Source organism: Trachypithecus francoisi, unplaced genomic scaffold, assembly GCF_009764315.1.
Source record: "Trachypithecus francoisi isolate TF-2019V2 unplaced genomic scaffold, Tfra_2.0 Lachesis_group4, whole genome shotgun sequence".
Taxonomy (NCBI): domain Eukaryota; kingdom Metazoa; phylum Chordata; class Mammalia; order Primates; family Cercopithecidae; genus Trachypithecus; species Trachypithecus francoisi.
In genome coordinates this window covers 110,875,802-110,888,533 of record NW_022681469.1, presented here as the reverse complement: position 1 = coordinate 110,888,533, position 12,732 = coordinate 110,875,802, and the positions used below count along the sequence as shown (strand labels likewise).

The 12,732-nt window shown below is 39.9% G+C and overlaps 1 long non-coding RNA gene across 1 annotated transcript in view; it reads right to left on the bottom strand.

Annotated features, from left to right (window-relative positions):
- The window catches only part of LOC117072747, a 31,984-nt gene extending 20,176 nt beyond the window's left edge, over nt 1-11,808 (bottom strand). The window contains exon 1 of the long non-coding RNA XR_004432937.1: nt 11,720-11,808. This is a non-coding gene — a long non-coding RNA (uncharacterized LOC117072747). The remainder of the gene's footprint in view (nt 1-11,719) is intronic.
- Nucleotides 11,809-12,732: the final 924 nt, after the last annotated feature.

The following is a 12,732-nucleotide window of genomic DNA, read 5'->3' as shown; positions in this document are numbered from 1 at the left end:
CAGGAGGGACAACTGCTTAGTGATGGCTGCATTTCAATATGATCCCATATCTAATATGTTGTTGTGGAGTTTTGAATATTCTGATCGTGTGAAGGGACTGTCTTTGTGCATGCGTTTTCACAGTAGATGACATCCTATGTGAATATGTGTGTACTGCATTTTGAGGTGTAGGTTTCCCTGTCAGTTTACTGGATGGATTTCAATTTATTATTCTGTCTTGTTTTGTTTTGATTAGTCAATTGGTAGATGAGAGAAGGTAAAATTTTGCTAATGTGGTATATATGTAAATCATTCTCATGAATGTGAATAATTGAAACTGGGATGCATTTGTAACATTGGAAGGGCGTTCTTATTTTTTACCCCAACTTTTTTGCATTTGTTTTCAAGCAACCTCAGGTGCCCTGGGTAGAACCTAGGTAATTCTTCGAATAGATAAACAGATCCTGCTAAATTTATGGTGTCATTATAAGTTTAATTTAAAGGGAAAATTTTCTCACCGGTACGTAATTCATTTTCAAATAAGTTATACTTATCATAAATGGAATAATACACAATACACTGAAGTGTGTGTGTATGAAACTACAGTCAAATTAGAAAGTTCTTAAATAAACTGCATTTCATGAGTAAAGGATGGAATTTTGGGAAATTTGAGATCGACCATCCAGCTGTGAAATTTGTGTCTTTGAAGCAATATCCCTGTCCTGAGAGTTGTTTTTCTCTGGTGGTATTTCAGTGGAAACTAGTTTGGGGAATAGCCCCTTCACTTTTTATATTTGCTTGTTACTTTTCATTGTAAATCTGTGTTTTTAAACTGTATTTAAATGTTAATAGAATCCATCCCAATAAAACATAACCAAAAAGTCTTTTCATTTCTAATCGTCACAGATCAATCTCTTGTTAGTTATGGTGATCAGTTTACTCACCTGAGAGTAAATGACACCTGGACAGAACACAGGGCTCCATAGAAGTACAGAATCTTGGGTCCAACTCTGTCCAAGCATAAAAATGAGTATATTAACAATGTGTCTGTGTGAATTGTGTGTGAAGTAATGTGAGATGAGTAAAACTTGCAGTAGATTATTAATTTGGTTCACTTTATAATCAGCGAATGAGCTTTAAAGAATATCAATGACCAGTGCCTACCCCCCGGAGATAAGAACCTCCAGTGTCTTGTGTGAAACCATGGCATCTGGATTGCTCATGATTCTGAAGATAATTCTCCTGTCCCCCATGGTTTCAGAATCACTGCAGGTGGTGGAAACAGATAACACATCATTCCCTTGCTCTCTCTGTTCTCTTCACTCAGGAAAACTCTCATTGGGACCAAGGAAAATCCTATGGTTTCCTAGGGAGAAGGATTTTTCTCAGGTGAGAAAATGGTGGCTCCTTCGTCCTTGTTGAGCTTCTTCCTCAGGATTGCTCCTTTGTCTCTCCAGGACTCTGTTCGTCAGACCTGAGATGCGCCCTGGTTGAGCACATCTGGCCTATGAACAAATAAGGGGAAGGAATGGTTCCAAAGACTGTACTATGCTCACTCCATCATCCCCTCTGAAACTATCCTGACATCATGAGCCCTGGGTCAGAAGCTTTCTTTATACCTCTAGGCTTTGCCTCACAGCCTAAATCCTGCCCCATTTCCTACATCTTGTATATTTTGACAAAACCTGTATAGCCTAGATCTTCATTCCTGACAGGCCAAATGGAGATACACCAGAATTCTGTCCCTCTGAGACTGCAGGACATCTCAGCTTCCATCAACATGAAATTTTGCATCAAATATAGTTACTACAGGTCCACCTCACAATGAGTAATGGAAGTTGAGACAACATCTCAGACCCTGTACAGTTTTTGGCCAAGGTCATTTAGTTTGGCAGTGCTTTTACTCTATAAATCAGTTGTGAAAACACTTAGGATTCATATTATTTAGTCTTTTAATCAGTCTGTTATTATTTTCAATGTATTTACTACACTTTCGCTTAATATTTCTGATAAAGTTTGATGCAAAATTCTCAATATAATAGTGGCAAACCAAATCCAGCAATACATCAAAAAGCTTATCCACCAAGATCAAGTTGGCCTCATCCCTTGAGCACAAGACTGGTTCAACATATGCAAATCAATAAATGTAATTCACCACATAAACAGAACTAAAGACAAAAACCCCATGATTATTTCAGTTGACTCAGAAAAGGTCTTTGATAAACTTCAACATTCCTTTATGTTAAAAACTCTCATGAAACTAGGTATTGATGGAACATGCCTCAAAATAATAAGAGCCATTTATAACAAACCCACAGTCAATATCATACTGAATAGGCAAAAGCTGGAAGTATTCCATTTGAAATTTGGCACAAGACAAGGATGCCCTCTCTCACCACTCCTATTCAATATAGTGTTGGAAGTTCTGGCCAAGGCAATCAGCAAGAGAAAGAAATAAAACATATTCAAACAGGAAAAGAGAAAGTCGAACTGTCTTTTTTTGCAGATGACATTATCCTATATCTATAAAATCCCATCACCTCAGCCCAAAAGATTTTTAAGCTACAAGCAACTTCAGCAAAGTCTCAAGATACAAAATCAGTGTGCAAAAATCTCAAGCATTCTTATACACCAACAATAGACAAGAAGAGAGCCAAATCACAAATGAATTCCCATTTACAATTGCTACAAAGAGTATAAAATACCTAGGAATACAGCTAACAAGGCAAGAGAAGGATCTCTTCAAGGAGAACTACAAGCCACTACTCAAGGAAATAAGAGAGGACACAAACAAATGGAAATACATTCCGTGCTCATGGGTAAGAAGAATCAATATGATGAAAATGGCCATACTTCCCAAAGTAATTCATAGATTCAATGCTATTCCCATAAACTACCATAGACATTTTTTACAAAATTAGAAAAAACTACTTCAAAATTCGTATGGAATGAAAAAAGAGCCCATATACCCAGGGCAATCCTAAGCAAAAATAACAAAGCTGGAGGCATCATGCTACCTGACTTCAAACCATATTACAAGGCTACAGTAACCCAAACAGCATGGTAGTGGAACCAAACAGACACATAGACCAATGGAATGGAATAGAGATATCAGAAATAAGACTGCACATCTACAACCATTTTATTTTGGATGAAAACAAGCAATGGGGAAAGGATTTCCTATTTAATAATAAATGGGGCTGGAAAAACTAGCTAGACATATGCAGAAAACTGAAACTGGACCCCTTCCTTATACCTTACACAAAAATGAACTGAAAATGGATTAAAGATTTAAATGTAAAACCCAAAATTATAAAAATCCAACCCCATATAGAAGTGGGCAAAAACTGGGTGCAGTAGCTCATGCCTGTAATCCCAGAAGTTTGGGAAGGTGAGGTGGGCAGATAACTTGAGGCCAGGAGTTCAAGATCAGCCTGGCCAACCTGGTGATACTCAGTCTCTACTAAAAATACAATAAATTAGCCGGATGTGGTGGCAGGTGCCTGTAATCCCAACTACTCAGGAGGCTGAGACAGAAGAATTGCCTGAATCTGGGAGGCAGAGGTTGCAGTGACCCGAGATTGTGCCACTGAACTCCATCCTGGGTGACACAGCAAGACTCTGTCTTAAAAAGTGAAAATAAAAATATTTTAAAAAGTGAGCAAAGGATATGAACAGACACTTCTCAAAAGAAGACATTTATGCAGCCAACAAACATGTGAAAAAAAAAGCCTAACGTTACTGATCATTAGAGAAATACAAATCAAAACCACAGTGAGATGCCATCTCATGCCAGTCAGAATGGCGATTATTAAAAAGTCAAGAAACAACAGATGCTGGTGAGACTGTGGGGAAACAGGAACACTTTTACACTGTTGGAGCGAATGTAAATTCAACCACTGTGGAAGAAAGACAGTGTGGTGATTTTTCAAAGACCTAGAATCAGAAATACCATTTGACCCAGCAATGCCACTACTGGGTATATACCCAAAGGAATATAAATTCTTGTATTATAAAGATACTTGCATGCATATGTCCATTGCCACACTATTCACAATAGCAAAGACATGGAATCAACCCAAATGCCCATCAGTGACAGACTGGATACAGAAAATGTGATACATATACACCATGGAATACTAGGCAGCCATAAAAAGGAATGAGATCATGTCCTTTGCAGAAACATGGATGAAGCTGGAAACCATTATTCTCAGCAAACTAATGCAGGAACAGAAAACCAAATGCACATGTTCTCACTTAAAACCAAATACAGATGAACAATGAGAAAACATAGACACAGGGAGGGGAACAATATACACTGGAGCCTGTCTGGGGGTGAGTGGGGAGGGAGTGCATCAGAATAAATAGCTAATGCATGTGGGGCTGAATACCTAGGTTATGGGTTGATAGGTACAGCAAACCACCATAACACACACTTACCTATGTAACAAACCTGCACATCCTGCACATGTATCCTGGAAGTTAAAATGAAATAAAATAAAATTTTTAAAAACTTTATTTTTTCTAAGTCCTGTTTGCAATTTTCAACGTGAACTTTCTAGTAGACATTTATCATATATAGAATTATATAGTTGATTTTTGAACAACTATGGTTCTGCCATTCTTTAAAATGCAAATTCTTTATGAGTGTGCGTGTGTATATGTACACGTGTGTGTATATATATTTGAGTGTGTATATATGTGTGTGTATATATATGTGTACATGTATGTGTGTGTGTGTGCATATATATATATATATATAATGCTCTTGGTCTTCTGTTTGAGTAGGCTGAGAAGGAGGAGTGGGAGGAGTTGTCGTTTTTGCAATCTCAGAGGTTGCTAGGTGGAAGAGAATCTGTACAAATGAACACATGAAGTTCTCATTTGTAAGTGTGAGTTAAATAATTGTACACCTGGACATAGAAGTGGAATGACAGACACTAGAGATCTGGAAGGGTGAGAGGGTGGGGGGGCAAATAATAAACAATGGTTCAGATATCCGGATTCCTTGATCCCAAATGGTGTACAATTATTTCCCTTTAATTTATGTCCATTTACCAGCAAGTTTGAGAGGAGTGAGCCAAGCTCAGAAAGGCATTCAGCCCTAAAATCAGATGTGCATGGCAATGGGCAGAAGTACCCTCTCCCTTTCTGAGAACAAATCCAAACTTCCTTTATACCCCTTACCCACAGGAAAGTTATCTTCCAAAATGTATTTCTGCTGGAGGCAAAACGTTTTATATTTTATGAAAACAAAACTTGTAACTTGGTAAAACTTAGAAATTAATATTGGAAAAACAGTAGGGCACTCTCTTTGGGACATAATCTTTGAGACATTTCAGCAGCATATACAGCTTGTAATTGGTCCTGAGAAAATCCAGACAGCATAAACTTGAGAATGTTCATGAGGAATAGAAAAGTACACATTTACTCACATATTTTACATTAAAGTTTATCAAGGGTAGAAATTCAAATATCTGTTTTACTATGAATGTTCACATGAAAGTATAGACATTCACCTAAATTTTCCTGAAATTATTTAAAAATTAATTTGTCATTGGTAACAGAAACTTCCAAACATATCCATTTTACAAGTCTCATTATCCATATTTTCTCTAAAATATTCAGAAGTAGAAAACAAAAATATAGATTAAAATAGCTCATATTTTTCAAATTTAAAATAATTGCTGAGTAACTGGGATGAAAGGTTTACACAAACTGGAAATTCTGTATGTATATAGAAATTAATAAGATGAGAAAATTATGGCAAATAATGGGGGCTTCAATAAGTTCATGCAAAATAACAATTATGAAAAAACTATGCATGAACTTTTAGCTTTTGCATCAAAACACACATATACTAGTTTATTTTAACTTTTTTTTTTTGTTTTTGAGACAGGGTTTCACTCCCCTCACCGAGGTTGCAGTGCAGTGGAGCAATCTTGGCTCAAAGTAACCTCTGCTTCCCAGGCTGAAGCGATTCTCTGCCTCAGCCTTCCAAGTAGCTGGGACCTTGCCCAGCTAATTTTTGTGTTTTTTTAGAGGCTAATTTTTGTATTTTCTGTCAAGGCAGGGTTTTGCCATGTTGCCCAACCTCCCAAAGTGCAGGGATTACAGGCGTGAGCCACCATGCCTGGCCCTGTTTTAACATATCTGAACAGGATTTAAAACATCAGTCTGAAAAGAGCCACATGAATTCTGCCAAACTTGAATTCTGCCAAACCTGAAACAAGAACAAACATCAAATTTATGATGAAACTGGGGTACAAAAAATGGTGAAATAAATTATTCTTTATGAAAAGTCTATGGGAAAAATGACCTGAAGGATCAGTCGTTTACAAACGGATACCTTATTCTAAGAAGAGATAAGACAATGTTGAAGATGAAGCCCACAGAGGAGGGGCATCCATTCCAATTTTTGAGAGGAAAAAATTGTTTCTATGCCCTAATTGAAAGGCACTGACAATTAACAAGAGATATTATAGCCAACACCACAGACATCCCAATTGGTTCAGCTTACACAATACTGACTATAACATGAAAGTTGAGAAACTACATTTGATGAGTCCCGAATACCCTTGTGCCTAGATCAGCTGTGGACAAAAGCAGAGCTATTAGTGACTATTTTGAACAAGCAGAATCAAGATCCTGAAGCATTATTTTGAAGAATTATAACAGGGAGTGAAACTGGCTTTATCAATAGGATCCTGAAGGCAAAGCACAATTAAAGCAATGGCTACCAAGAGGTAGAAATGGTCCAGTCAAAGCAAAAGCAAACTTCTCAAAAGCAAAAGCCATGGAGGTTTTGGGGGTGCTCAAGGCATTTTGCCTATTGACGGTCTGTAAGATCAAAGCACCATAATATCTGCTTAGTAGGAGAGTTCTTAGAGAAAATTAGCAAATACTTTTGCAGAAAAGTGCCCTGTAAAGCTTCACTAGAGTCCCTCTGCACCACAACAACACTTCTGTTCCTTCCTCTCGTCAAACACCGGTAATTTTGCAAGAGTTTTCATGGGAAATTATTAGGCATCAACATTACAGTCCTGATTTGGTTTCTTCTGACCTTATTTTTCCTAACCTTAAAATAACTGTAAAGGGCACCCATTTTTCTTTAGTTAATAGTAGAAGACTGCATTGACATGGTTAAATTCCCATGACCCTCAGTTCTTTAGCAATGGACTGAATGGTTGGGATCATCCCCTAATGCAGCGTCTTGACCTCAGTAGAGATTATATTGAGAAATAAAGTTGATATTTATATTTTTACTTTTAATTCCATTTTTCACTGACATTTTAAAATCCCTTCACAATTCACGTTTGTCTCAAAGGTATTTAAATTTAGAAATCATATCAAGTAAGGTTGGTGCCATGATGGCCGAATAGGAACAGCTCCAGCCTCCAGCTGCCAGCGTGAGCAACACAGAAGATGGGTGATTTCTGTATTTCCAACTGAGGTACTGGGTTCATCTCACTGGGGCATGTTGGACAGTTGGTGTAGGACAGTGGGTACAGCCCAATGAGTGAGAGCTGAAGCAGGGCAAGGCATCACCTCACCCAGGAAGTGCAAGGGGGAAGGGAATTCCTTTTCCTAGGCAAGGGAAACTGTGATACACAACACCTGGAAAATTGGGTCACTCCCACCCAATACTGTGCTTTACCAAGGGTCTCAGCAAATCGCACACTAGGAGATTATATCCCACACCCGGCTCGGAAGGTCCCAAGCCCACAGAGCCTCTCTCATTGCTAGCACAGCAATCTGAGATCTAACTGCAAGGTGGCAGCAAGGCTGGGGGAGGGGAGCCTGCCATTGCTGAGGCTTAAGTAGGGAAACAAAGCAGCCAGGAAGCTTGAACTGGGTGGAGACCACTGCAGCTCAAGGAGGCCTGCCTGCCTCTGTAGACTCCACCTCTGGGGACAGGGCATAGCTAAACAAAAAGCAGCAGAAACCTCTGTAGATGTAAATGTCCCTGTCTGACAGCTTTGAAGAGAGTAGTGATTCTCCCAGCATGGAGGTTGGGATCTGAGAACTGACAGACTGCCTGCTCAAGTGGGTCCCTGACCCCCGAGTAGCCTAACTGGAGAGCCTAACTGGGAGTAGCCTAACTGGAGTGGACCTCAAGCAAACTCCAACAGACCTGCAGCTGAGGGTCCTGACTGTTAGAAGGAAAACTAACAAACAGAAAGGACATCCACACCAAAACCTCATCCATATGTCACCATCATCAAAGACCAAAGGTAGATAAAACCACAAAGATGGGGAAAAAGCAGTGCAGAAAAACTGAAAATTCAAAAAATCAGAGCACCTCTCCCCCTCCAAAGGAATGCAGCTCCTCGCCAGCAACAGAACAAAGCTGGACGGAGAATGACTTTGACAAGTTGAGAGAAGAAGGCTTCAGTTGATCAAACTTCTCAGAGCTAAAGGAGGAACTACGAACCCAGCACAAAGAAACTAAAAACCTTGAAAAAAGATTTGACGAATGGATAACTAGAATAACCAATGCAGAGAAGTCCATAAACAACCTGACAGAGATGAAAACCATGACACGAGAACTACATGACAAATGTACAAGCTTCAGTAACCAACTCGATCAACTGGAAGAAAGAGTATCAGAGATTGAAGATCAAACGGATGAAATGAAGTGAGAAGCGAAGTTTAGAGAAGAAAGAGTAAAAAGAAATGAACAAAGCCTCCAAGAAATATGGGATTATGTGAAAAAACCAAATCTACATCTGATTGGTGTACCTGAAAGTGACGGGGAGAATGGAACCAAGTTGGAAAACACTCTGCAGGATATCATCCAGGAGAACTTCCCCAACCTAGCAAGGCAGGCCAACATTCAAATTCAGGAAATACAGAGGACGCCACAAAGATATTCCTCAAGAAGAGCAACTTCAAAACACATAATTGTCAGATTCACCAAAGTTGCAATGAAGGAAAAAATGTTAAGGGCAGCCAGAGAGAAAGGTCGCATTACCCACAAAGGGAAACCCATCAGACTAACAGCAGATCTCTTGGCAGAAACTCTACAAGCCAGAAGAGAGTAGGGGCCAATATTCAACATTCCTAAAGAATTTTCAAACCAGAATTTCATATCCGGCCAATTAAGTTTCATAAGTGAAGGAGAAATAAAATCCTTTACAGACAAGCAAATGCTGAGAGATTCTGTCACCACCAGGCCTGCCCTACAAGAGTTCCTGAAGGAAGTACTAAATATGGAAAGGAACAACCAGTACTAGCCATTGCAAAAACATGCCAAAATGTAAAGACCATTGATGCTAGGAAAAAACTGCATCAACTAACGAGCAAAATAACTAGCTAACATCATAATGACAGGATCAAGTTCACACATAACAATGTTAACCTTAAATGTAAATAGGTTAAATACTCCAATTAAAAGACACAGACTGGCAAATTGGATAAAGTCAAGACCCATCAGTTTGCTGTATTCAGGAGACCCATCTCACGTGCAGAGACATCTTTCATGAATAGAGAAACTCTAGTGATTGTCATATAACAGCTGCCACAAAAATTAACCAATAAAAATAAATGATAAATGAAAAATAATTAATAATTATGATAATGAACGCAATGACCTAAATAGTAAGAAATTTAATACTGGTGACAATATGAACATAAGGATACAAAAATCAATGTGGAGATTCTCCTAAATATATGAAAAGTTCACAAATTGGGTCCTCCTTGTGTAATTTGGAGTCAGAGTCAAAGAATTTCACTATGAAATGTGTTCCATGATGGCAAACATGAGAAACAGGAGGTGAAAGGAAAGCAAGCCACACGAGCATGGGCTAATAGCACCACTTGTGTGCAAACCTCTCTAGTCAAGGACTACCAGCCAGAGATGAAAAGAGTTTGGCTTGTCTTGCCTACCACTGGGCACACAAAAGCTTTCAGTAGTGCAACCAGATGGCTGGTTTTGGCCTGGCTCCCTGCAATGAAGACATGTATCTGCTCCCCACCAGCCTATCAGTCCTGGAACTCAGAATCCTACATGCAGTAAACCAGAAGCTCCAACTCCATAGCTGACTTCACTTCCTTACTGTCCTTCTGCCATCTGGTGTTTGAGGTGCTCTCCAGATCTGGCCTTCTTGGCTCCCCTACCTTTACCAAGTGAAGTCAGGATGTATCATTCTCAGTGTTCTCCTGCTAGTCCAAGGTGAAACTCACCAATACAGGCATACCCTGGATGGACTTCCTTGGAATATTTAGAAAACAATGAGCTTGCTCGGGGGTGGTGTGAGCTCTAGGAGTAGAGTGACAGTCTCCCATGGAAACCTGAGAGGACTTAGAATATTCCCAGAGGCCTAAGCAGTCCAATCTGCCCTGGAAACATCAGGAATGATATACTTGGTCTTCCTGAGGCTCCAAACTTTTTCTAAATAAACTCAGAGGTTACAGAACCATTTTTCTCTCGGGAACTGAAGTGGAGTTATTTGCCTTCTGCCAGCATCTCACTTTTTTAATTTTCTAAGTTAGCTTTTGAGCCCAGAAGTAGATATTCCTTGTATGTGATTTACACAGGGAGCTTCCTAGAATGCCCATGCATCTGGATACTTTCTGCATTCACTCAGGTATTCAGAAAATGCTGCAGTTCTACTGAAAATCTATGAGATGACCATTTGATCACCCGAGCAACTTTAGAATGTGTCTTCTATGGAAGCCCTGGAGCCTCCCTTCTGGTATTTCATCCATTGCTGGTACTGAGTACCCAGGGTGAAACCCTCCATCAGACATTGTCAGCAATTCCAGTATGGAGATGGCACTTATGTGATGGGGCTCAAGTATCAGATGGTAGAAGACCAGCCAGGAGTTGAAGTCTCAGTAGGCTTGGGGGCTTAATGTTCGATGCACACCAGACTTCTAAGACTCAGGAAGCGGGTATGGATCTGTCTGCCCAGTGCTTCTCATCTACAGCCTGGACCAGCCATTTCTTGGGGTGAACTACTGAAAGCTTTTGTATGACCTGTGTCAGGCAGAACTCTGCCCAGACCCTTTTCCATAGTCCATTTGTAATGTATTTCCATGTGACACAGGCATCTCCACTTTTGCTCAAGCCCTCATGTGGCTCAGAATTATTCTCCCTACTGCCACTCTTCTTTGCCATCACAGAAGATATTTCAAGATGCAGCCCCAAGCCTCTCCCTGTAATCAATAACATGAAGGCTCATGTGGGAACAATGTCACAGGCTTACAGGAATATGCTCTTAAATATCTGCTTTTTTATTATTCTCTTCATTAAAATGACATTTATATCACCACTATGATTGTTATTAATGTTATTATTATATGGGTACAGTTCTTTATCATGGATATATTTGTGGTAGTTATTATGCAATGTTGAATAATTTTTTTTATGTTCTGAAGACTGTTGAATTTGCTGAAGATGATTAAAAGACAACCTTAAAACATACATACCACAGCAACCCCAAGACTCCTACTGTACTACCTGGTGTCCTGTAGAAGAATGGACTTCCCGAGTTATTCTTTTATTTTTCGGGCAAGTACCTATTCATACCAGCATAGGAGACTGATGAAGTGCACCCTGATCTTGCCATGGGCTCAGAAAGAATTCATACATATGCTTTATGTGCTAGCAACTCTGTGTGTAGGCCTGTGGGCCCTAGAATGCACTTTCTTTCACCAACTAGTCCACCTAAAAGTTTTCTAAATCAAATCCCGCCTCCATGCTTGGATAGGTCATGAATGGCTTTCTGTAACCCACCTAAGATGAAGGGATACTGCTAAATCAGGTTTATGGCCAAGAAACTTTTACCTGGAGTGGCAGGAGAGGGACTACCTGTTCACCAGAGTCTCTGCAACATTTTCTTTTTTCTCTCTCTTTTTTTTTTTTTTTTTTTTTTGCGATAGAGTCTCACACTGTCAGCCAGGCTGGAGTCCAGTGGCACAATCTTGGCTCACTGCAACCTCCGACTCCCAGGTTCAAGCCATTCTCCCACCTCAGCCTCCTGAGTAGCTGGGTTATAGGTGCATGCCACCACACCCGCCTAATTTTGTATTTTTAGTAGAGATGGGGTTTCATGCTGGTCTCAAACTCCTGACCTCAAGATCTGCCCGCCTCGGCCTCCCAGAGTGCTGGTATTACAGTCATGAGCCACCGCGCTCAGCCTCTGCAACATTTTCTAAGTCAGTACAGTAGTTCTTTGAACCACCTTTTCAGTCAAAGAACTCATGAAAAGTCCTCCAAGAACTTGTGACCTTCTGGAAATTGTTTAAATCTCTACAGGTGTCCAGAGATTTCTGAGGGATAGAAGAGCAGGGCTGCCTTATTCTCTGACCCCAGGTAACTACTCAGAGACAGAGGCAAGGGCTGGGGACACCTAAATGCATATACTAGGTGTCTCTGATTCAGCCTCCATTTCCTTGCTAAATCTATGCAATGACACACTGAGAAATCTGGCAAGTGGGGCTGAAGATCCCTGATGTGTCAGTTCCAGGGTTGGATGGAAACAAGTGGTTTTAGTGGACATTGAAGTAAAGGGAGGTGAGCTGTGAGGAAAGAGCTATTGAAGACTGGGGAGACTCAGAAGTTGGGGTGGAATCTCGACCCATAAGCCAAGGAGTGCAGATGCAAATCGATTTGTTAGGGCTGCATAAATGAAAGAAGGACTTCGCCAACACACTAAGTTTTTCAACAACCAATTGTACTCTTTCAATATTTGTAAGTATTGATCTTTCGGAAATGTTTAATGAGATTTCTTATATAATTCTGTATTC